The following is a 25,694-nucleotide window of genomic DNA, read 5'->3' as shown; positions in this document are numbered from 1 at the left end:
CTGACGGCCAAGAGAGTGGAGTCCATGGCACAAAAGTACTTACAACGCCCATGTTAACTCAACATTCCCCAAGGAGAAAAAATAACAAAGTCTTTCTTAAACATTGATTATGGGATTTGTTGGAAAGAAAGAACTCCTTACTAGAGGAGGAAGGTAAAAGCAGAAGAAACCACTGTTTTCTACCAAAGTAACCAGAATGATAATTAGCAAGGACAGTAGAGATCAGTCTCAATGGACAAATAACCCTTGAGGAATACTCACAGAAGGGACTCTTTGATTTAAAAACCCCTGTATGAATACTAACCTTATTTTTAGTTCTCTGCTCAATTTTCCTCATAGTCTCTCTCTCTCTCTCTTTTCTGTTCACTTACTCTTCAATATCCTATTCAAAAAGCTTTAGATATTTATGGAGCCTCTACAATCACCCAATTTGTCTATTTCTTCCCACAGTCACCTTACTACCTAAGGAGAGTGGGTAGTTATTATATTCTTTGAAGCTATAGATAAGATAAACCAATTCCAACCCCTTGTGGTTCTGATGCGTATGGAATTTTGCATATTCTGAAGAAATTTCTAGATTTCGTAACATCCTAACATGCAATCTGGCCACAAAGGTCTCAGAGTATTTTCTTCTGCTCTTTAGGGCAATTGATTAGATTTCCTTTTTCCAGTGTGAGAAGATTTTTGAGTGCATTGAACATCACACAGAGGCTAAAAATCAACAAAGTACTTTCTATCTGCTGTGGTATCCAGAAAATGCTCACAATTGGTCAAAATGTCTCAGATAGGACACATGTATCTTCTAGCTTCTGAGTGAACTGTTAAATTCAGAGGTCACATGTTGCTAAGTGGATAGTTTTTAGAAGCTACACTAGTTTTTTATTTTTAAAATAATACTTTGAAATATATTTTTGCCATTTATGTAAAATAGAATTCAAGAATGATGTCTGTCATGCCTAGTGCATCGGAAGTTATTTTAAATATGGCATCTTTATAAAAGTCAATAGCTGCCTCATCAAAGGGCAATCACGTCCAGTGTGGGTGGCTGTGCCAATTGTTTTTGAACTACTGCAGCAATCTAGCCAATCCGAGGGAATGGCTTGCAGCCTTTTTACACCCACATTTTTTCTTAATTATCTCCACCAGGCTGAGTTAGCTAAGGACAGATCTATAGCATTTCCTGGATGTCAAAATGCCCACACACCTTCTGCAGTCCTTGGGCTACCAGCTCCCTTTCACGTTTCTCTTGGTTGGTCAACTTAATTATCTATTATAATGTGCATATCATGCATTATTCATGACAATGTAAGGATATAATAAATTTGATTTTAAAAGGAAATAGCCTGAAAAATTAGAACTCCTGCTCGCCCAAAGAAAGTAGGCAGAAGTTTGAGATCATTGTTCAAATTAAGACTTTCCAAGTCATCATTCCTTAGAAAATGATAGGTTCAATAGCTAGATTGTTTCTATGCTGGGCTCAGATAAGCTGCTTTGGTTTTTCGCCATATATTTCTTAACCAGTTGATGACACTCCAGATTGTAAATCATCAAAAGTTAAGGTGACTTAGGCCTTATTTTCCACCATGAAAGAGTTATCCATATTATTACCCGAGCTTGGAACTAAAACGGTATTTAGAGTTTATCCCAAGGAAATCCTCCTTTTTTATGTGTGAAGAAATAGAGATCTAGAGAAATTAAATGGTTTGTTTGTTTGTTTGTTTTTCCAGTTACTGACAACTAGTTGGAAGCAAAATTTGAACTCGGGCTTTTAACCTGGTTCACTGGTTCTCTTAAAAAAGGTAAGATTCCAGAAGTCTGTCCTTTTCGGGGGAACAGAACAAGGACCAGTAATGTCTCTAAGCTATAAACTCCACCAAGATAAGTACCACTCAGTCTTGCTCTTTCCTTAACCTCCAGATTCCTGGCACATAATAGGATGTGAATTAATGCTTATATAATAAAATTATAAATACTAGATCTATAGAAAGTAGACCTCTTGGGCCAAGTGGGAAATGGCCAGTCAGGCTCATGATGCCCATAAGTATCAGAATATCTACCAAGATAAGCAAGATCCCAGGCATTCAATACTGGGATGAAATTCCAGAGCGCTCCAAGAAAACAAGCCAGCACCAATTCATTTGTCAGATATGGGCGGGGCCGTGACCTTTGAGAACCTTCCCAGCCCCCAGATTGTGACTCACAAGTACAAGTAAAGTATTTCTTGGCTTTGGCTCTTCCTACTCTGTGTGTTTGTTTTTTTTTTTGGTGGGGGGCGGAGGGGTCCAGAAGGAATAAGTGACTGTGCCTTAGGTGGTGCATCAGCTCCAGGAAGCCTCCTGCCTTCTTTGAGTCTCTTAGTGTGGGAGAGTGAAAGATTGGCTTAGGAAGGAAAGGTGACAAGTTGTTAAAAACTTTTCATTTAGGCCTGCAACATTTTGGAAACTCTGTGGATCACTTTTTAAAAAAATTAAATAAATCAAAATAGCAGGAAATAATGCCTACAACCCCCTCAGATGCCTGCATGGGGTCTGGAAACAAACAAGTACAGTCCTTAAAACGTGAGGAAATCGATTCTGGGTCAGTTTTCCCTTCTTACTGGCAATGTGTTCTTTGACAACTTTGAACCTGAGTTTTGTCATCTGTGAAGGGTGACTGGTGAGTCCTGCCTCACATAATTGCTGAAGACATCAAATAAGGAAACCCAGAGAGAGCATTCAAAGCACTCTGTGCATGTGAGCTAATATTACTAGGAAATACAAATAAAGTCTGCATTACAGGAGAGTTCTTTATAGGACTCTCAGAATGTTGGGGAGGGGGGGGAAGAGAAAAAAAGTCAATCTGAATTTTAAAAAACTCAGAATGAACATTCCAGAAATTGCCAAATGAGAATGAAGGCAAGGAGAAAGAATTAAAATTTTGATTTTTTGCACAGTGGAGTTTTGGGGTATTAGTCTCCATGGAATATGCGTATCTTTCTCAAGAAACACTTGTTAAAGCAGTAACTTTAACTTCCAAAATAAAGGAAGAAAGATTTCATTTTAAAAAAATTATGGTCACTCTTAAGCCAAAGAGGGAAGAAAATTTTATTTTTATTAAGAATTTAATCTTTTCCCCCTTAAAGGCAACTCCCTTTTCCACTTCCATAAGATGCAATAAATGATAAACTCTCACTAAATGTTAATGTTTATTTTTATTAAGTACCACTCACTGTACTTTACATGCAATATAGAATGTAAATTTAAGGACTCACTGCTAGTTAAATTCACTAGAAAACACAGGGGCAAACATACATGTACATACACACAGCAGTAGCAGATCAGCAGAGAAAGATACCAGCCAAAAAAAGATAATTTGAGATACTTCTGAGGTAGCAGTTGTAAAATTAAAATAGGCAACTCATTAAATTATCCACAGAGTGAAAAGAAAGCTACAAAAATAGATATTTTTTCTGGCAAGTCAGTGCTTTTCAGAACAAATTTAGTTTTAAACAAAATCTTAAAATCAGATGATATCAGTTCATATTCGTTAGAATCATTTAAATGGTTGGATTAGTCTGTCCTAATTAAAAGCAAAGATTAGCTTCACTGGCATTTGGCAGAAGTATATTTTATAAAAAAAATATGTTCAGTTAGACATCATTTTAACTGACAGATTGTAAGCAATTTGATTGAGTGAATGTTATTTGAGCAAGTTGGAGCCTGGTCCCCAAATCACAGAATTAAAAATAAAAATCCTTTGTAAGTCATGTCTCAATGCTGACTTTTTCTCATTATTATTCGTTGATTTTTGTGGCTGATTATGTATTTTTGTGGTCATCCAGGCCCTTGCCTCTCACATGGGCTGATTTGGGAATGTTGTTTCTTACTAAAGCTTCCCCTAGAGGACAGGCCAGGAAAAGGAAAGAAGCTAAATTGACCAGCTTCTCCTCTTATTAAGAATTTAGATTAGAGAATTGACAGGGAAAAAGTCTGTCAAATGAATGAAGCTTATGTACGTTGATTTCAGATCTTTTAAAGGTCATCTTTCCAATTTATGTTGATAGGCAATTGACAAATGATATTTTGTAAGCCAACAACAACAAAAAACACTTGTTTATAAAATCCCCATTTACTGCCTTGACCATACAAATTAGATATTTAAAAATAACTAGTACTCTGGTTCAATCAAATGAAAATGCTGTATGCAAAGAGAATGTCATAGTGATACCTCCCACTTATGGAGTGTCTGCTTCCCACTTTCCAAAGCCCTTTCAGACATTCTCTTCTATCCTCCAAAAATTGCTGTGTTGTAGGTCTTACTATCAATGACACTGAAAAAGCTACAGGCAGGATGAATATATTTCCATCTGAATTAATACTAATATATTCCATTGGAGGAGCTAGACCAAGCTAAAATCTCATACACAGAAATATTCAAGACCAGGAGGTACAAAAAGTAAGCTAGGTTACTGTTATTTCTTTGAGGTTAAAAATATCCCCTCCCCCCTTTCTTCTCCTCTCCTCCTTATCACCTTCTAATCTGCCTAATTTTAAATAGGACAACTGAAATGTCTTGCTTTCAAGCTCAGGAGCTCTATGTAAATACACATAAACAGTGACTATCAGGTGGACCATTCTTAAAGTGAGATTTATTTCCAGGACACTTTAGGTGAAACCATTTCATCTCACAAATCGAGGATGTGTGCGTGCATGAGAGAGGATGACGTGACGCTTTTGAGGTTTATTTAAGTTGCTACAGATCTCGAGGTTAAAAGAATTAGACTGTTAAGCATTTTCCCTCCTTGCCTCCCAGAGACGTGAAATCTGCAATTTTCTCGCTTCCACTGTCAGATAAATTGACAAGTCGACTAAAAGGATAATATTCCCTTAACGATGCATTCATTTGAAACCCTAGCAACTGTATTAGGCAGCAGCAAGTATTCGCTAGCAAGGAATATTCGCGGAGAGAGGGAACTCTACAATTTAGAGTGACAGATGATTTTTTTCTCATCCATCAAGTCGCCTCAAAATGTCACAATATTTACACCTCTTCCTTGGTGCATTAGAATCCAGAGACTGGCACACAGAAAAAAAAAAGATCCGACCAGTTGCCGCTTGATTGGGGAAAAGCAACCGTTGCACCTTTAAATCCTGCGCATCCATTCCCCGTGCCACCCCCCTTCTTGGGATTTTGCAATAAATCTCCCAGTTCTGCGTTCAGCCCTGCAGATCCGTATTTAAAACAGCACCATCTGGGAAGGGTGGGTGGCGATGGTGATGCGGGCTCCTTGGAGTTCCTTTGCAGCACGCTTGGAATTGCATCAGACTGATCAGAAATCCCCCCGCCCCCAAGCCCAGCCCCTCCCGCCACGCTCCCCTCCCTGCCCCTCCCCTTCCCTCCTTTCGCGTAGATCTGACTGAGAAAACGACTGGATCTCGGAACAATCTGTGCCCCATTCGCTGCTGGCTTGCTCCGTAAACCCTGCCCTACGCTCTCTTTGTGTGCTGAGCAGCCTATCACCGTCATCTGATCCTAGTGCCTGTTTTTTATTTTATTTATGTTTTCCTCCTAAATCTCCACAATATCCTCGCGCTGCCTACGAATCCATCCTTTCCACCTGAACAGAGTGGTGATTCTTTCTTTGGCTCGCTAGAAGAGTCAAGTCTTGAGTTTCGGAAATAGGTTTTCCCTACGTTCCCCCCACCCCCACCCCAAGCCCTAGCCTCTTAATTAAGAAGAGCTGAACCGGGAAGGACGAGTCCAAACGCCCAAGCCCTGTGGCGAAAACTGCCCCGGCTCGGCTCGGCGACGGGAACAAAGGGCCCGGGGAGGGGGCGGGTTGAAGTCTGGAGGAGTGTGGAGAGGTTGGTGGCCCCCGTGCAGGGGCGCGCAGGTCCCTGGGCTCCCAGAGGCAGGAGGGCAACGCTTCTGCGCGCTCTGGCCGCTCCGGCTCCCCTAGGGGCCAGGCGGGGGAGGTAGAACGGAAGGCTGGGAGGCTCTGAAAAGCTCCGTTCTCCCCCGCCACCGGCCCACCCGTGCGGCGGCGGCAGTAGCCCCGCGGCGAGCCAGCCGCCCTCCGCCCGCGCCTCCCGGAGCAAACTAGCGGCGGCTGGGCGGACTCTGCGCCCAGCTGATTGGTGGTTGTGTCCAGCCGCCTCGCGGAGTGTTCGCCTCCACCGCCTCCAGCCGCCCGGGCCCCCTCCCCGGGCCCACTCCCTAGCTCTCCGGCCCGGAAGGCACCTTCTCCTCCCAAGGAGAGGCCCCCCTTTCCGTAGTTACCCCGACTGACTCGGACCTGGGCTCAGAGAGGCATCCGGCCCGGCGGGGGAGCGGAGCTCTGTCTCGGCGGCTCCGTTTCCCTTGAGAAAGCGGGAGCCCTCTAAGGCAGCGCCCGAAACTCGTGGGGAGGGAGGAGGGTAAAAACACCAGAAACACCCAGCGAGGCATCAGGGCGACGGAGGGGAAAAGAGAGAATGAGGAAGGGATGGAGGCAGAAGGAGGGGGCGGGGTGGAAGAAGGGGGGGCGGGAAGGAGGAAAGGAGAGGGTGAGAGGGAGGGATACAGAGAGAATGAATCCTTCTCACTAGAAGAGCTGAAATTACCTTGATTCATTTTATGCTGGAGATTTTACGTTACCTCCTACCCTCTCCCCAACCTCCACCTCCCCTTTCCTCACCGCACAGCACCTTCACCGCCTCATTCTAAATGGTACAAAGTCAGAATTTAGGAAATCGAATGTTGTGTAAAAGCTTCATAATTAGTAATGAATTTACTGTACACACACACACACACACACACACACACCGGCAAAAAGAACGGAAAAGAGGGAGGTGAAGGGGAGAAAAAGAGAGAGAAATCTTACATTTGAATCAGACATTTGCAGGTCCAAGTTAACTAAACTCATTATATTCGCAGGAAGACTGAACAGACTGAATGAACCTCTTTTTTTTTTTTGTTTTTTTCCTTTTCTCTTTACCCCAAGGGTTTCACCTAGGGCAATTCAAACTGGGCAAATAGCAAGAAACAACCCCCCTTTCACGCTTTCTTTCTACCTCCTCCCTTCTACCATGCGTCCTCTCGGGAAGATCGAGTATCAAAATAGCTCAAGAATTGGGGTTGCGGGGGGTCCCCGCCCCGGTGCTTACCTTCTTTGCGGTTTACACCACCCCGGTGGCTAGATCCTGGAGATAAACACTTGCATTTCCCAAAGTTAACCCAGTATACCAACCCGGAGCTTGCCAAGAGTCTATTCCAGCCTACACCGCTAGGAAGCCAACTTCAGTGAGCTCAATGAGGGGACCAAACTGGGGCTCGCTTTCCAAAGGCTCCACTCCAAAATCCGACTCTTCAGCCCCGATCTCAGTGTCAGCCGAACCTCAGAGAAGACGTTTCTTAAGGGCGGCACGGGGCTGGCTTTACTGAGGGGCCAAGACGGCTACCTGGAATACCACCACCTGGGACGAAACCGTTGGCTCTGTCCAAGGTGCTGAATGGACTGGGATCGCCCCGATTACACATTACACACCGCCGGCGCAGCAAGAGGAAAAGGCTTTAAAAAAATCTCTAATTAACTGATACTTGATATTGCTCTGGACGGTTTCTTCCACTTCCTTACGTTTTGTCACGTGCGGATGGCTTTGCCAAAGCCATCCTGTTAATAGTTGATCACATGTTGATACGACCCTTTTCTTCTATGAGCGGATTACCCGTTTCATTATTGGTGATATGCTCTTTTGACTTATTTCTCTCCCACCAACCCCACCCCCATTGGCACCCAAACTCCCAGTCTCTACCCCAACCTTACCCCCACTCCACCCCAACCCCAACCTCTAATAACATTGTTTTTAGATGAAAATTAACCCCCTTGCGAATGTCAATTACATGCCCATTTATAAATCATAGAATATGCTCATACACCGCACACATAGAGGCAAAAGATGAAATGCTGGAAGCCTGGGAGAGAAGCATCAGCCTTGAACAGCCAATATAACACACACACACCCCTCTCCAGCTCCAAGTTTGTTCCACGCAGTTCCACATTGCTGTGTTAAATCTCAAATGATTCCATTTAAAGTTGCACTGTGTAAAAACCCGATTTTCCTGGCCTGAGTAGCTGCTGTTCTTTGGCGTGTGAAATGCCAGGAAGAGCTGTGATATGCCCGTTGTTAAGCAACATGTCAAGATTTTTCAATTATAATGCAGGGTTTATTGCTACTCACCATTGTGCCTTTGCTGTCCTGGAGACTCAAGTGTCTTAAAATCCCGTCTCCCCAACAGATGCTGGAAGGTAATGTGTCTTGTTTGAAGTCATCATGTGAGAAGTTCGGCTTTGCTCAGTGGATCGCCCACCACTTGGTGTGACTTATGAATCTAATAACCCTTTGCAATATCCGCAAGCTTAAACTCTCAACCACCTTGGCGACTACAGAAGACAAAGCAACTGGCATCGATGTTGAATAACCTATAGATTTACGCAAACGTCCTCACTCCGAGAGACACGTTTCCTTTGAGTTCTTACGTGATTCTAATGAATGAGCGAGGTTGCCAATGACTGCCCAACTGCCCTGCTATATAGCGGTTGGTTCCTGGAGCTGCCTCCCAACCGCCCGTCACTGGGTCCTGGTACAGAAAGTTCCCGGGGAAAGTGAGGAGTTTCAGGGTAGCATCATAAAAATAGCGCAGCCTGTACACCGCTCCCTTGCCCACTGCTCAGGTCACACCCGGGGCTGTGGAAAAGCTAAGCTCGGCTCGGGAGATTTCTCTGTCGCCAGGTAAGAAAACCTTCGCCTCGCCAGGCTAGGGCGGGAAGACCGCTGGGGAACTTGTTGCTTATCAGCGCCAGCAGGCTACCGCTTTAATAATAATACCAGAAAAGCGCAGGGGGAGGGGGCGGGGGGTGGCAACGAAGACAACTGACTATCCATGCTGTTTACGTGACCAACTCACTGTGACTCCCTTGGTATGAGGGAAACTTCTTAGAAAAGTTCGTGCCCCTCCCCCTTCCCCATCATGACTAAGGGTCTCCAGCTGATGAGGTCGTGAGTGATGTTCAACTGGGGGTGGGGGCTAGTCGGCGGGGGATCGGGGGACGGTGTGTGGGTGAGTGACTTGTCCTTGGGAACAACTACGTGCGTCGAAGCGCGCATCAGCCCAGCGACTTTCCCTTTCCCTCTTAGGGACTGATGACTAGGCGAGAGGCACCGGGGCGAGCCACTAGTTGCCCACAGGAACCTGTGTACACCGAGCTCTAGAGCGGCTAAGTTGAATGAAGTATGGTGCGTTTGTTTCCAATGGGTTAGAGCTTTTCAAATGTGAGTTAACAGCCCCGGTGCGCAGCTAGGTCGGCATGGCGCGCCGCGGAGTGTGGAGCCGCAGGCAAAGGCAGGGAGGGGCGCCACCGCAGCGGCTCGGCGCTCCGCGTCCGCTCGGTGATTCTTCCCCGGAGTCGCTTCTGCATCATCCGGGGGTTCCCGGGCCGCCAGGGTGCCGAGGTGAGCGCGGCGGGAAACCGGAGCCGCGCGCTGGAAGAGGAAGGGCTGGGATTGGGAGCGACGGGAGGGGGCTCTCCCAGGAAGCCCCGCGGTTGGCACCCGCGCTTCCCGGCTAGTGGCTGCGCAGGCTAGGAAGTGGAGAGGTCACGTGTTGGCGGAAAGTAACTTAGAAGGGAAAAGATGAACTTCAAGGAGAAAAAAAGCACTATAAAACAAACCACTTCCCACCCCCTTCTATTACTACTCCCTCCTCAGGGTGTAAAATAAAGGTAAAGACAGGCGTGGGGGGAGTGGGGAGCTCTGCTGCAGACCTGGGGGAGAACTCGGGAAATCTCAGGCAACAAAGTGTAAGTCGATCATTGGCAACGTTCCCCAACCTAGGGAGGCGCTAACCCAAGGTATCTTTCCACTGAAGCTGCCCTTTGCCTACCTCCAGCCGGCTCCTGCACAGACGAGCAGAGGAACCAAGGATGACTGTAAACCAGTTGTTATGGAGATGCCGGTCGCTCTCTGGAGCGCAAGTGCCCAGGGAAGTCTCCAGACGCATTTCAAATTTCGTCGTTTTGGCACCATGACCACAATTTTACTCACCACCCCAGGGTTACCAAGAAGGGGTGACCACCAACGATGTCACAGGCTCTGGTTGTGGCGCTATTGACTGCAGGGATGAAACAGATAGATGCTGCAGAAGATGGTGGATAGCTCTTAAGTTTCAGACCATTTTCCAATTTCCATTTTCTTTATGCAAATCAAAAACGCGGTATTTGAATGTCATTAGTTTTTTTTTAATGTGTAAAAACCTCAGGTACACGACAGAATGGTTAGAAGCAACAGAACATTAGCTTTTAGTGTCTACTTCAAGGTCCTGCTCCCTTTCCCCGCCCACCCCAGAAATGTCTTCTTTATGGAAGACAAGTTTTACTTCCTAATTCTGTGTAGAGACTTATGTTCTTTGGAGCTCCCATTGGTACCAGGTTACCACTACTGTAAGTAAGTTCAGATTTTGGTTCAGATAGTTCAACAGATGTTTCCAGAGCCAACAGAGCTTATTCTAGTTTCCTGCCAAAGGGTACACACACACACACACACACACACACACACACACACGTGCACACACACACACAGATGCTTACTGGACATCATTAGGGAAAGTTTAGCCTTGCTGGGCTCCTGGAGACCTAAGCTAGGTCATTATGAAAGGATGCCAGACATCCTCATAGTGCCCAACACAACAGTTCCTTTCAACTAAAAGGACAGCTCATATTGTCCACAAACTGCCACTTTTTGTCGATCCATGAATTAGCCAGCAGATGCTGCCCTAAGACTGGGACAGCTGGCACATACCATCCTCAGAGGTCTTGGGGTATAGTTTTGTGGACAAAACTGGTTTTCTGAGAGCACAATTCATAATGCTTTAATTAAACTCTATTGCCCATTCCAGTATAGATCTTTACTATATAGATGGATCTTTATTTTGAAAAATAATGACATATATTATAATGGGATACCCTGAATTGCTAGTGTGGGTTCTTGGGGATTCAGAATATGAATGGCTGATTAGTTTGAAATAATTTAGACAACATATAATTGTACTAAACTAAAACTATTTTCCAAGGAATATTCTTGATCTTTGCCCTTCTTTCCTGGAGTCATCACTAACACTTACAATATAGGAAGCAAGATGAGGGACAGGAGTTGCTATATATGAGAATTGTTATAGAGAGTTGGAGAGAGGAGCAAAGAGATGATGTTGACATCAGTTTATTTCCTCTCTTGATTTCTCAGTGATCTGAGAGAGAATTCTCTTCTATTGGCGCAATATCAGCTCTCCATCTTTTCATCTCCATTCACTCACATATTTTCTTTTTCTTCCATCTGCTGAAATCCAGTGTCTAATATAAGCAAAGGTTTCAGTAATTTCATTTGTTAAGATAGATGCCAAGCACTGTTCCTGCCACAATTTTAATCTTAGGGGCACTTATTCCTTAGGTCATCTCATTTTCTCCACAAAATCTTAGTAGCTGTTATATGAATATCACACTTCTCTAGGTTCATCTGACCCCATTCATTTTTAGTAGTGGGAAGAACATTTCAAACTGAACAGTAAACAGGTCTTGTTTCTGAAAGAACATGACCTAACAAAGTAGCCAAATTTAAAGTAAAGTGTGTTAATACAACCTAAAAGGAAGATTTTTGCTTTCAAACTATGAGTATTGCATTCCATTAAGTGAATTGGTTCCGTTAAGTTAATGTTCACATGCATTTTTTTTTACTAAAACCATATTTATAAAGTTTGTCCACTGCCTGTACCTTTATGAATATGGGTACAAAAATCAGTAAGAAGGGGTTTATTAAGACTAGGAAGCACAATCCCATTATAAAACAAATAAATTATGGGAATGTAATATACAGCATAGGGAATATAGTCAATAATATCATAATAACTTTGTACAGTGACAGAAAGTTACTAGAATTGGTGATCACTTTTCAAGGTATATAAAGGTTGAATACAATGCTGTACACCTGAAAATAATATAATATTGCATGTCAACTATAATTTAATTTTAAAAAGACTAGGGGCTATGAAAATATCATTAAGTAGATCTCTGAAGAGTCTCAGAATTAGTAAAAGAGAGGTCACAAAACAGAAGTCTAAAAAATAAAAAATGAAAGAAGACTTCCTAAGAAATAAACAGATACTTGGAATATTTCTTGAGACAAAGACTCCTTTCTTGATTTCTAAAAGGAAATTCATCAAGTCACATTATAATGAATGGTTTGGGTACACTCTGCCCCATATCAAGGCAGTGGTGATGAGATAGTACTTCTGTTTCTTCCTTCCACTTTCCAAATATCTTTGGTTGTAGTTGATTGCCAAGCTCTCCATCTCACCTTGCATTGGATAGATTATTTCCTTCCTTCCTTCTTACTTCTACTTCTCCTCCTCCCTCCCACTTATTCTATGCCAGGCACTTTGATAGGTGTTGGTGATCCATATATTAACAATTCCATACCTTAAAGAGTCTCAGAAAGTCAAATAGACCCAAGATATAATCTCTTAAGAGTTAGGAAGTCAGGGGAGGATGATACAGTTGAAATGTGCTTGGTTAATTATTGCCAAGATGTCAACAGTGTTTTCCCCTGGTCATTAACTCAGGATCATTTGTTATAATGAATGAAGAAGAGTGTTCACAGAGAGGCTTCCGATGGTGACATAATTGCTGTCTTGGAGGCTTAAAAAAACCAGACAGCAAAAGAGTTCTGTTTATGATATAAAGAGTGATTCTGACCAGGTAGGAAGAAAGATTGGCCCTCTTAGTCACTTCCTGATCTCTAATGGTTCTCCACAGGCAATAGAAGGAGAAGCAAAGAATCACGATGCACAATTTGGAAAGCTTTTTGAAAACAAGAATAGGCAAGGATTGCCAAGAACCTGGTGTTGAGCTCATATTTAAAAAGAACTCAAGGAATCTTCCATCTATAAACCTAGTTTAGTTAGAAAGGAAACAATCAGAGCATCAAAAAGAAGCAAGCAAAAGAAAGCCTTAGAAAGTGATGATTTAGTTGCAGTAACCTCTGTGCATTCCTGAGCCTGACAACTGAAGATGAGATAGAAAATCTGGACATGACTTAACTTAATTTCAGGAAAACCAGACAACCTCATAATGAGGCTGAAGGAAGACCACATGTAATATTGAGGAAGAACTGAATAACTTTCGAAAGTGAAACCATCTTGCAGACAAGAGATGACTAAGAGGAAGTATAAGTAGCAATTAGGGGAGATGTGAGGCTGCTGATATGAAAAGTTGACAGGAGACCAAACAGGTCAAGAGCATGTCAGGTCAGGGCTTGCAAGAAAATATAGTTAGTTAAATGTATGATCATATTAAGAATTGAATAAAATAATAAAATCACATAACTTAGGATCATGGAAAGGCAAGTGGAAACTAGTAAAAGTGGTAGAGTTTATATCTACACACAAAAGTGGTAGAGTCTCACACCTAAGTAGGTACGTGTGAGATCTAATCTGCCTACAACACCTGGAGGGAAACTTTCTCAGGTGCTAACCCATGCTTATGATAATTTAATGTGAATGTGAGTCTCCTAGGCTGTTTGTTAGAAAGCAGAATCTGAGTCTAGGGAACAGACCAAGATTTGACATTTTTATAAAATTCCCAGGTGATAGGGTTGGCCCACACTTTGCGCATGCTGGGGCAACCTATGGTACCATTTACATTATATCTTCAATGAAAATTAGCTAATCTCTCTATTAACTGAAGTGAATGGCAAATAACAAAAAATAATTTGAGGAAGAGACCTATTCCTTTAACCGTATGTTACACAAATCACAAACTAACTAGCTCTTGAGCCCATTAATTCTAGAAAGTTCTTGAACACAATGAATGTCAACCTCTTATTTTCAATAACATTGGCCATAGCTTGAATGTTTGTTATTTCATAAGTATTGGAGTAAAAGAAAAGAGAATCTGCTTGGAATATATCAGGCACATTGCAAAACTGCAAAGGAGTCAGGGAAAATTATTCTAGTCATGCAAAGAGGATTGGTTAGGTCATATTATGAGTCCTGAGCTCATTCTGGGTTTCTTTCTATAAATAGGTTATTTTGGAACTAGAGAAGGCATAGCAGAAGGCAACCAGAATGACAGAGGGATTTGGGGAATTTGCTTCTGCTGAAAGGCAAAAGAAACTAGGTCTGTTTTCTTTTGTAAGGAGAGAAAAGATGGTACTCACTGAGGTGATATCATTCTAAAAGTAGTGGAAGTAATAGGATGCGACAAGAGTACCTTATGGAAACAAGAGTAGAAGGATTCTGGCAAGGAATGAAGGCCAGAAGAATGGCTGTAGCTTTTCTAAATGCCCTCAGTTAGCAGTGTCCCGATTGGCAAAATTCCACAAGTCACAAAGGGGGGTAAACACTGGATTTAGATCAGGAAAAAAGTGAGAGACAGAAAATGAGGAGACGAGGGGGATCTTACCTCTTTATTCACTGAGAACACTTCAAATGGGCATTAACTAATCTTATAGAAGTCTTGCACTCAGAACACATGGTGAACTTTACCAGCGTTCCCCAGGCTCCAAGCACTCTACTTCCATAACACATCACATTTCTGCTTCCTCTTTATCCCAAAAGGGTACTTTTTTCCATCAGTTCAGCGAAGAAATGTAAGTAATTGGTTACAATATGCAAGGCTCTTCCTCTAAGCTACTTTGCCTTCCTCGCCAATTCTGGAAAATATTCTCTTTTTCAGTTCATAGAAAAACATTGCCCATGAATTTGCATATGAGATCCTCGCATCTTCATCTGATCTCCGAAGCTCAGCAACTGAAGGTCTTGCAGGTCACTCTGGTCCCCACCATCATTTCTCAGTAGGGGAATATCAAACTCATAGAGTTGATAATCATGTAGTTTTATCTGTTTGGTATTGGAATACATACATTTTCCAGAAACTTTGAAGATCCACCAGTGAACTACGGGGGAAACATCAGTCATTTCATGAGTGAATGCTAGTCCTCTGTCAAAATTCAGTTTTAGCTTCATGTCTTTTCAATAAGACAAACTTTGGGGTGGGAGATTGCTCTAGGTCCACTGCTTTAAGTGGTCTCAGGCTGCTGTAAATGGTAAATAGTTCAGAAAAGCAGGTAGGAGAAGGAGGCAATTCTCTCCAACTTTTCATTATAAATGTAGACACCCATGTGCATGCTATTATCTTGAACTGTCTCTGCCTCCACGAGCACAACATGGGATCACCCATTGCCGCTTCCATGCCACCCTGTATTCCTGTGTGGATGTGAGACATAGTTTGGATGTAAATCAAAGGACTTGCTGACTGATTGGTTCATGGGGAATGAGGAAAGAGGATTCTGGCATGAGTGAGGGCATGTCTGAAGGAATCATTTCCTTAGTAGAGGAAACTGGAGGAAAAGCAAGTTTACAGCATAGGTGGGGGATGGGGGAGTCAAGAGTCTAGGTCTTTTCAGTCTTATAGCCACACTGGAAGGCAGATTGAAATGATAGTTACCATCCAATGGGCACTGACTCTGTGCCAGGTACCATATTCAGAAAATTACCTACATTTTTCTGTCTAATCCTCTTAATAATGTGACTACTACTGGAGAAAAAGTGTGGAGAGGTTAACTAGCTTTCTCAAAATCAAACAGCTTATAAGTGGTAGAGTAGGAATTAAAACTCAGGGTTTTCAGATTCCAAAGCTTATGCTTTTAATCACAAGACTAAATTAACTCCTCCTTGCCTTCTCCCTCTTTTAATATATTCATTATTCCTTTTATGGCAGTCTACTTGTGTCAGAGTACTGTGACTAGCCAGTCCCACTTAACTAACTGCCCCCTCCATCTGCTATGTTGTGGCTGCAATACGACTGAAGATTAATATAATTTTGCTACATAAATTGGAATTGGACTGCTCCTTTTCTCTCTGGGAAGACTTATTTTCTAACCTCATGCAACACAGGGACATAGATTAGGATGCAGAGTGAGACCAGAAGAACAGCATTGAGCACTAATTGCACTATGTTCCGGGAGGGCTTAAACCACGTCTGGAGTCTCCCCTTCCCCCATCTCCATCCTAGAAGGTAGCAGGTGCATCCTAGAAGAAGCCTAGACAGAACACAGGCAAACTCCTTTCTAAGATGCAGGTTATTCTTGAAACTCAAGAACTACAAATCAAAGATGGGGTATACACTGCAAATTAGGGGGCACTAATGCGATGACTCAGAGTCCCAGAATGGGTCTGGATTTTCAAATCACTGAGGAGATGTTCCCAAAGTCTTGACAGATCTATGCTGAGGTAGAAACAAGGACATCATATTCTCCAATATTACTGTGATTCAGAATCTAAATAGTGACCTAATGCCAGAAATGTCAGCTAAGAAATGGGAAAAGAAATAAGTTGGCCAGAGATCTGGGTCTGCTGAGAGGTTGGTGAACCCAATGATTTGGAATGAGGACAATTGTAAAAAGCCTAAAATTTCAAGAAAAAAAAAAGAAGGACTCTCTGGCTTCCACACTGGGCCTTTATTGGTGTCCCCTGCCTCTGTGTTCTGCCTCCTGTAAGTCCGGTTATAAGTCTTGGAATCATCTGATGTGTTGGGACAGGAACTGCACTGGAAAGAATTATAATTCTGACTTTATTATTAATTTTGGTATCTGATATTGGCTAGTCATTTTTTCTCTCTGGACTTCAGTTTTTCCACTTATATAATGACATTAGACTTGCATATGTTATGGGCTGGATTGTATTCACCCCCTAATTTATATGTTGAAGTCCTAATCCTTAGTACTTCAAAATGTAACCTTATTTGGAGAGAAGTCTTTAAAGAGGTGATTAAGTTAAAATGAGGATGTTAAGATAGGGTTCCAATCCAATATGACTAGTATCTTCATAAGAAAAGAGACACCAGAGATGCATGTGTACAGAGGAAAGACTATGTAAGGAAAGGCAGGAGGATTGTCATCTGTAAGCCTAGGAGAGAGGTCTCAGAGGAAACCAGTTCTGCTGGCACCTTGAACTTAAACTTCCAGCCTCGAGAACTGTGGGAAAATAAATTTCTGTTGTTAAAACCACCCAGTCTGTGGTATTTGTTATGGCAGTCCTAGAAAACGAATATATATTTCAAATCTCCACATTATCTGCCTTTCTATTGTAAAATTTCCCTCAGTTGTTTTAGTATTGGGATTGATTGAAGTTGACTGCAAATTCTTTGACAGTTCTCCCATCAAGAGGTGGGATCTATGTGCTCATTCCTCAAATCCTGGTGGGCTCTGTGACTTCTTTGACCAATATGAGATACTGTGATAGAATATAATGAGATACTGTGGCAGTTTCTGAGTCCAGGTCTTAAGAGATTTTTAAGCTTTCTCTTCCTGTCTCTTGGAACACTCACACTTGGAGCCCTGGGCCACCATTTCAGAAGTCCAACTACCCAGCCAGAGAGACTGTGTGAAAGGTGTGAGACAACATAGAGAGGGAGAAGGGTCCAGCTGAGCCCATCCCTCTAGTTTGTCTTGCTAAGATGCTGGGCATGTGAGTAAAACTGTCCTAGAACCTCCAGACCAGATCATCTCCAACTGAAGGTCATCAAGCGACCCTGGTCAATGCCATGTGGAGTGAAAGAGCTGCCTAGATAAGCTTGCTTGAATTCTTTTTTAAAAAAAGATTGTTATTTATTTATTTTTAGAGCTGGGGAAGGGAGAAAGAGTGGGAGAAAAACATCGATGTGCAAGAAAACATTGATTGGCTGCTTCTTGCACACCCCCAACTCAATCATGTGCCCTTACCAGGAATCGAACTGATGACCTTTTTGTTTGCAGGAAGATGCTCAACCTACTGAGCCGCACCAGTCAGGGCAGCCTGTTTGAATTCTTATCTCACAAAATCATCAGATAGAATATGATTGCTGATATAAGTAAGCCACTAAAGTTTGGGATAGCTTGTTACAGTGATGAAATAAACATTTATGAACTGATTTACTGGATGCTTATAGTTGTAGCAATTCTATACAAGCTCATTCTCACCAGCTTTCAATTGGTGGGAAGAGGTAAGGTACAATTATTAAGGGATTGGGATTTTGATCGAAATCTGGATTTTGATAAACTGCCATTGACAAGCCACTTGTTTGTTTCAAAGTCACTTTACATCTCTGATCACAGTTTTCTCATCTGTAAAATAGGAATAATCACCCCTGTTGTGTGTGGTGTTGAGAATTTAATTGAATGTCATATTGCTAGGCAGACAGTGAACACCGCTATTACTGCAATAGTAATGCTACTGCTGCTGCCAATCATGGTGATGAAATGCAGTCATATCAACCTATGGAGCTGGGTGAAATGAGCATTCCAAACAAGTAACTCTCATAGTCTGCCACAGGGCCAAAATCTTTCAAGCTGGAACATTTCAATTTTAAGGATGCAATATCCTTTAAAAATCCCAGTTCCACTCGGCAAGATTAACGCATTCAAAGATATTACAAACCGGAGGCCATGTAGCAAAGTGTAAAGAACATAGGACTTAATGTATTCTAGAATTAGTTTTGGCTGCAAGTGGCTTGCAATCCAAAAAAGAGAGGATTAAATGTTTGAGAAATTTGACTTCAATGTAAAAGTCCAAGTAGGTAATCCTAGGTCAGGTGACATTCCATGGTATCAGGGACCCAGGCCCTTTATATCTTCTGCCATGTGTGCCCCCATTCTGTGTCCCCTCAGGGTATAGTATGGATGCTCCTTCTTCACCATCAGGATAGAAAAACTTGTTGGAGAAGGGCATACCCTATCACTTTAAGGGCACTTCCCAGAAGTTGGACACACTGCTTTTGCTTATACCCATTGGCTAAAACTTAGTCACATGACATAGCTATCTGAAACACAGGGAATGCTGGAAAATGTGGACTTGATTCAGGACACCCATGTACTTAGCTAAAATTTAGGGATTCTATTACTGAGGAAGAAGAGCGGATGACTGGGAAAAATAACTAGTCCTCATTGACTTCCCATTTATCGAGCATTCTTCATCTCTATAAATTCCCAAGACCCTAGCAAAGGGTCTGGCACAGTGCAGGAGCTAATAAATAGTTGTTGAATTATATTGAATTGAGGAAACTGAAGACTCAGGGGCACAAAAGGGAGCATAAAAAGGCCAAGTTATTAACTTATTCCTTTATTGTGTGATATTCTCTAGGCCTCAGTTTCCTTCTGTGAAATGAAGCTGTTAGACCTATTGGTCTCTACAAAGGCAATTCTAAACCTGACAGCCGTGAACTAATTAATATCTCTGTGCTCTATATTCTCAGAGTGCAGGTTTTATACCTTGAATTGAAGTGAAATCCAGTCCGAAGACCTCGTGTTCATTGAAAAGGCCTACGGCATTGCTTGGAAGTGTCAGATACTGGCCTGCCCAAATTCCAGCAGGGATAATTGCCTTCTGACAACTCTGAGTTCCCCTGCACTCTTCAGTTGGATAAGGTAGGGTTTGCCTCCTGGCCCAAATTATTTTGCACTGCTCTCCTTGGCTGTTAAACAGACATGTCACCTAATTTGCAAGCCATTTTTCTCTTTCTTTTGAACGGCTATGTACTTTTTGCTGAGTTTAATAATAATTTTGACCAGCTAAGACATTGTATGATTTCAGATAATTCCCATGGATAAAAGGCTGTTCCCGCATACTATATGGGAACTATTTTAGAACCTTATTATTTGCCCTCCAGTGCTAAAGAATGACACTGAGACATGAAAATTCTGTCTCAGTGATCCATGTATCACTGAGAAAGAAATGCTGTGAGGATTTAACATTCCTTTTTTACAGAGGCAAGGCCTTGACCCTAAAGACTGCCAGGGGCCACATGTGTTACCTTATTGGTAAAATAACTGTAGATTCCTGTGGGTTCAGCAGTTGAATCTTAAACACCCAGAACCTGACCTGCCATGCCTTTCAGTCTAATGAGTGGAAACGTGCATGAAAGCTATTGGAGAACTAGGTGGCTCCCTAAATATTGCTAAGATCATGGCTACCTTTATTTGTTTATTTTTATCTTTGTTATGAACACAGACACAGGAGAGTTAATGTGCCATGACTCGCCCTCATATTCAGTTCCAGCAAGATACCTCTGTAAAACCATTTGTTTAATATTAAGGAGGTAATTTAACCCATTTTATGAAGCTTTATTTTATTAGCAACTTCTATAATAGGTTCGCATCTAATCATCTTTCTTTGGTTATAATAATAACATCCTGATCCTCTTAATGATGAAATTTTCTCCACTACTTTGATGTCTGTGCTAATTGCTATCTATTGTAGTATTTAAATTCAGAATTAGAATGAGTTCCTTCCTTCATCTGTAGCTCTGAAAAAAGCCAAGTTGTGAACACAGTGACACCAAATCAAACCCTAACTGGAGGCCTGTAATAATCTTACTTAACAGCTCAATGACTCTGCAATCATAAATAGATAGCTCACTCCTTCCATCACCAAACGTTTACTGAGCACTTCCTTTCACTAAATATGGGTGATGAATAGATTGCCATACCGGATATAACCCTTTACCCTCTCCTCCTTGACATACATAATATGTATTTTGGGAAAAACTAACAAGTTCACAAATTGTATCTGGAGTTAAGATAAATGAAGATGGGGCACGGAAGAGAGGAAAGGGAAGGTGGTCATAAATTACAAAGTAAAGTCCCTGTAGGAAGTGTTCTTAATTATTTTTGGGTATTTTTCCCCTGGATTTTCTCAGAAAAATGCACTTACTTTCCAAACTTTGCTTGGAATTTTGGAGTATTTACAGACCCACAGGAGGCCCTCCATGCAATCAAGCTTTGTGACATATTTGGGTGAAATTAAGAAACCATTTATATTGCTAAGGAAAGCATGCAATGTGCTACTTGTAAGATTCCCCTCCTGATTATTGACCTTGCCCCAGAGTTTTATGTATTGCTCAGTCATGTCATTCCCAACAGGAAGCTTCCTGCTAAAAGGCCAAAGTGTCTTTATGAACTGAAATTTTTATCATTGTTATTATAGTCAAAATTCCCCTAATCTGGTGACCATTTTATTGATGATTAGAAAGTCTTTGGATTGTATACTTTCTCAGTGATTTGGTTTAGCTAAAGGACTATAAATACCCTTTAATTTAGGAGACTGAAGGCAGAGGTGTGACATGATATTTATACAACTTATAGGCCAGATCTGTTTACCTGTGTTTTATTTGCCTATTGTCATGGCTTTAGTGAATAGAACAGACAAACATGCTTATGATCTTAGAGCAGGTAGGTAAAGACAGTCCTAGAGGCACCTAGGTCATACAAGGCAAACCAAAGCCAAACCAAAATCTCTGTTATGAATTTATGATCGAGGTGTGTGTGTGTGTGTGTGAGTGTGTGTGTGTGTGAACACTGATCTTTTCAAGGAGGGAGGGAAGGAATTTAACAATGAATTTACAGAGGAACTTCCAACTGGTAGATGTTCACTAGGTATGTTGGTTGGTGACGAAAGCACTATATATACAGAAACCACTTGGTTTATTGCAAATAGGCTTAAAAGTCATGATTCTTCCATTTAATTGAATTAAATGACTATACACTTTGTCTACACATGCCATAGATTGTTCTGTGCTCCCTGAGTAACTCAAAGATGCATAATATCTTTACATGAAGATATTCACTGCTAGTGCAGATTGGTAAGCACATGCGCAGTCACTCTCCTGTCTTGCTCCCACATCAGACATTTCTAATTGATCATGGTGCTCCTTCTGTCTGCACCTGCATTTGGTCTTAAAATCCTTTTAAACACAATGCTCTAGGCATCTCTTTCTAATCAATCTGAGTTGGAACAAGCAATAAAATCCACTTGCTCTTCTGACTCTAGGGGAGGGACAGATAAATATAAATATATATATATATAATACCCATAGTATAATGTAGATCATAATCATTAACAAAAAATAGATATTCCTTAAGTATTTACTATATGCTGAATCAAGTTCTCAACAATTGATTGTAGTAACAATGTCCTACAGATGTAAACTATTTAAGGAAATCCTATTGGGACCTTCTTTTGAAAATCAAAGAATCACTTTGAAAGCAAATTATCCTCTGATTGATCTGGCTGATGAGATCAACTGCGCATTGAACTTTCTTTGTGTACCACAGACATAAGAAGGAAAATAGGGTTCAATTTCAATTGCCTTCACCGGAGTACGAGACAAAGCAGAACAAGTGGAAAGGAGTGGTTTTTCAAGGAAAAACAATTTAAAGTAGAAAACCAAAATTAAAGCACTAAATGGGAGTGAATGAAAAGAACACAGAAACCAGTATTACTGTATGAACCTCTTTTCACCTCCATTTGCATAGAAAAAATATTCATTTTCCTTTTATTCCCTAATGGAAAAAAAATCTGATTCTTGTTAGATTAGTTTTCTTAGGCACATTTAATCCTTAATATGTTAACAAAGCATAGAAGGATATTTTTAAAGTGGGACATTTCAATTTAACCAGGTGCTATAGACTGAACATTTATGTCATCTCAAAATTCATATGTTCAAACCTAATCCCCAATGTGATGGTATTTGGAGTGGGACCTTAGGGAAGATAATTAAGTCATCAGGGTGGAGCCGTTGAGAATGAGGTTAGTGCCCTTATAAAAGAGGCTCCAAAGAGCTTCCTTAACTCTTCTGCTAAATGAGGATACAGCAGAAAGACCACTATGACCCAGGAAGTGGGTTCTTGCCAGATACCAGATATGCCAGGTCCTTGATCTTGGACTTCCTAGCCTGCAGAATTGTGAAAAACAAATTTTTGTTTATAAGCCACCCACTGTATACTATGCTGTTCTACCAGCCTGAACAAACAGAGACACAAGGATTTACCTTAGCCCCCACAAGAGATTTTTTAAAAGATTAGCGATATGCACACAATGCAAGGAGAAATATCACATTAGCAGCAGGGCCCTAGGCATGGCATTTGTTAAAAAATGAAATACAAATACAATATTACTAAGCAAAAAATTTTGGGCCCCATTACAATGTCTCACAAAAAAGCTTTTTTTCTAGTTCATCCTTTCTTTTGAGGGAATTCTTGGCTAAAAACAAATTTTGATCAGTCATTGATCACCTGTCATGTGCCACATAGTAATAATAGCTACTTGGGTACTTTCTGAATGCCAGAGACTGTTCAGAGAGTTTGAGTGGCTTAACATTTAATAATCTCAACAGCTTTGTGAGATAGATTCTACTAAATGCTCATTTTATGGATGATGAAACTGAGGCAGAGAAACTCTCAATAACTTGGTCAAAGTACGTGGTCAGTAAACAACAGAGCAGGAATGAGAAATCTCAGAGTCTGGTCCTAGTGTCTACATTCTTAACTTTGCTTTACATCTTCACATGGAAGACTGAGGCCCAGAACTGGCACTCTGGGTTTCCTGGGATAGTTCCTCTTTGAAACATTACTATTAGGAATATTGGCCTTCATAATTACATTTGTCCTTTTAAGACCACATCTAAGTAGGAACACAAGTATGACCGACACTTGGTATTTGCCCTAGAACCCATGATTTTGTTCATTTATTCATTTTCAACAAAAATAATGATTGGAGTCCTCTCTATTGGTTTTCTTATCTCACCTGCCACTCCTTCTTGGTCTCAGTTTGCTGATTGTTTCTCAACCCCCAGACTTTTAAATCATGGGGTTTAGCCCTTCATTTTTGTTGTTAGTGGTTTTCTCTATTTTTAATAATTTTTCATTTACTTATTAAGGCTCATGTCTTTAAATACCCTTAATATAAGGTTGACTCTAAAAGTTAAACTTCCATCACAGGCCACTCCATTAACACTAGATTTCTATATCCCACTGCTTATTTCATAGACCTTGGATGTCTAATGAGTAACTCAGATTTTACATGCCCCAGCCTGAACTATAGATGACTGCTTCTGCCTTCAATATTTGCTTCTCCCACAGTCTTCCTACATTTTAAATGGCAATTCTATTTTTCTATTTGCTCAGGATAAAAATCTTGTAATCCCTAACTTCTCTCTTTCTCTCGTACCTCATTTCCAATCCATCAGCAAACCTGTCAGCTCTTTATCTTTGAAATATAACCAGAATCCAACAACTTTCTACCATTCTCTCATATTCCTCTAGTTCATGCTGTTATTATCTCTGACCTGGTTATTTCACCAGTCTTTTAATTGATCTACTTGCTTCCATTCTGGCTTGGTTATAGTTGGTTCCAACTACACCAGCCTCCTTACTGTTCTTTAAACATGTCAAGCACAGTCCCTCTTCAGTACTTTTAGGCTAGCTGTCCCTTTACTCGTGCTTTGGCAACTACATGACTCTTTCAGTTCCTTGATTAAATATCATTTTGTCAGAGAGGTCTTTGACCACCACAAACAATATGCACCTTAAACTCACTATCAACACTCCCCTGACATTTTCTGTCACACCATTCTGCTTTATTTTTTTCTAAAGCATTTATCAGTGATTGACATTTTATGTCTTGGTTTGTTGTTTGAATCACTCCATCATAATCTAAGTGCAATGAGGGCAGGGACTTTATTTTGTTACTTGTTGTATATCAGGTTCTTAGAACAATATCTTGCATGTAGTTGGTGCTCAATAAATACCTGTGGACTGACTGACTGAATAAACACATGAACACGGATCACTATGAATCAGACACGAGGTTTGGCACTATGGGCTCATCAGAGAACAAGACAGACGTGGTTACTGCCTTCATGACTCGCACTCCATTGGTTATTTGCATTCTTATTTTCTCTAAAGTGTAACTCAAACTTATTTTATGATCAGTTGAAAATGGAGAGTGAAGAAAAAGTGGGGCAATATGCAGTAAGGTATGGCACAGTATGGCATAGCATAGTATGATATGAAACAGTAGGATGATGGTTAAGGAAAGGGAAGGGTAAAGATTTTAATGCACAACGTGCTATAAGGATTTTGATATTCCTTGTACTCCATTAGTATCATCAATACTAAAGTTCAGTTAGGAAGGCTCCAGATACAAGCTATGCTGAAATTTTCCCTGTGGACTTTATGTATTCTATTACATAAATGCCCTATTAAGGGAAGGAAGATAGAAGTCAAACCAAACCGCCATGGTGGTTGCCCATCATGTAGGTACTACTCACAAATGCTTTCCTTATTCAACATTATTCTCAGAGGACATGCTTCATGGAAAATTCACACCTTGGTCTTTGCTTTATTTCATTGATTAAATACTTGTTCTTTCCAGTTTACTTACATTTTTGCTGTTTCATGTATAGCAAACCCCAGGACATCGTAGCTGCCTGAGTTCTTAAAGACAGGTTGGAAATTTTGAAAATTATCTTCCATGTCCCCATAGAAAATTATTGAGCTCTCCCTTGCCTCTCTCCTTCCCAATTTTTTAAAGCTGATTTATTTAGGGACAATGGATTCTCCTTTCTGACCTTACAGATAGTTGTACGGCTACTTTACTGTGTGAAGAGACCATTGACAAGAAGAGAAGTGGAGGTAACCTTCAATATTCCTCTAAGGATCACTGACATTTGAGGCATAGCTTAGAACAGTAATTGGTTACTTTGCTGCTGTGGAAATGGGTCTCTTTGCAACCAGCTCTGTGTTTCAAGGCAACAGAAGCAGAATCACAACTTTTTTTTTAGGCTAGTGAGAATTCCTTGCAATCACAGAATCCTG

General features: G+C 41.2%; 1 protein-coding gene across 1 annotated transcript in view; it reads right to left on the bottom strand.

Moving 5' to 3' along the window:
* The window catches only part of BDNF (brain derived neurotrophic factor), a 52,004-nt gene extending 44,786 nt beyond the window's left edge, over positions 1–7,218 (bottom strand). Inside the window, exon 1 of the mRNA XM_054585974.1 lies at positions 7,125–7,218. The gene's annotated coding sequence lies outside the window, so the exon portion shown is untranslated. The remainder of the gene's footprint in view (positions 1–7,124) is intronic.
* Positions 7,219–25,694: the final 18,476 nt, after the last annotated feature.

Source organism: Pteronotus mesoamericanus, unplaced genomic scaffold, assembly GCF_021234165.1.
Source record: "Pteronotus mesoamericanus isolate MK-2021 breed Mesoamerican mustached bat unplaced genomic scaffold, CSHL_Meso_final contig_90, whole genome shotgun sequence".
NCBI classification, from domain to species: Eukaryota; Metazoa; Chordata; class Mammalia; order Chiroptera; family Mormoopidae; genus Pteronotus; species Pteronotus mesoamericanus.
Note: the sequence above shows the minus strand (reverse complement) of the source record. Positions and strands in the feature narration are given on the sequence as shown.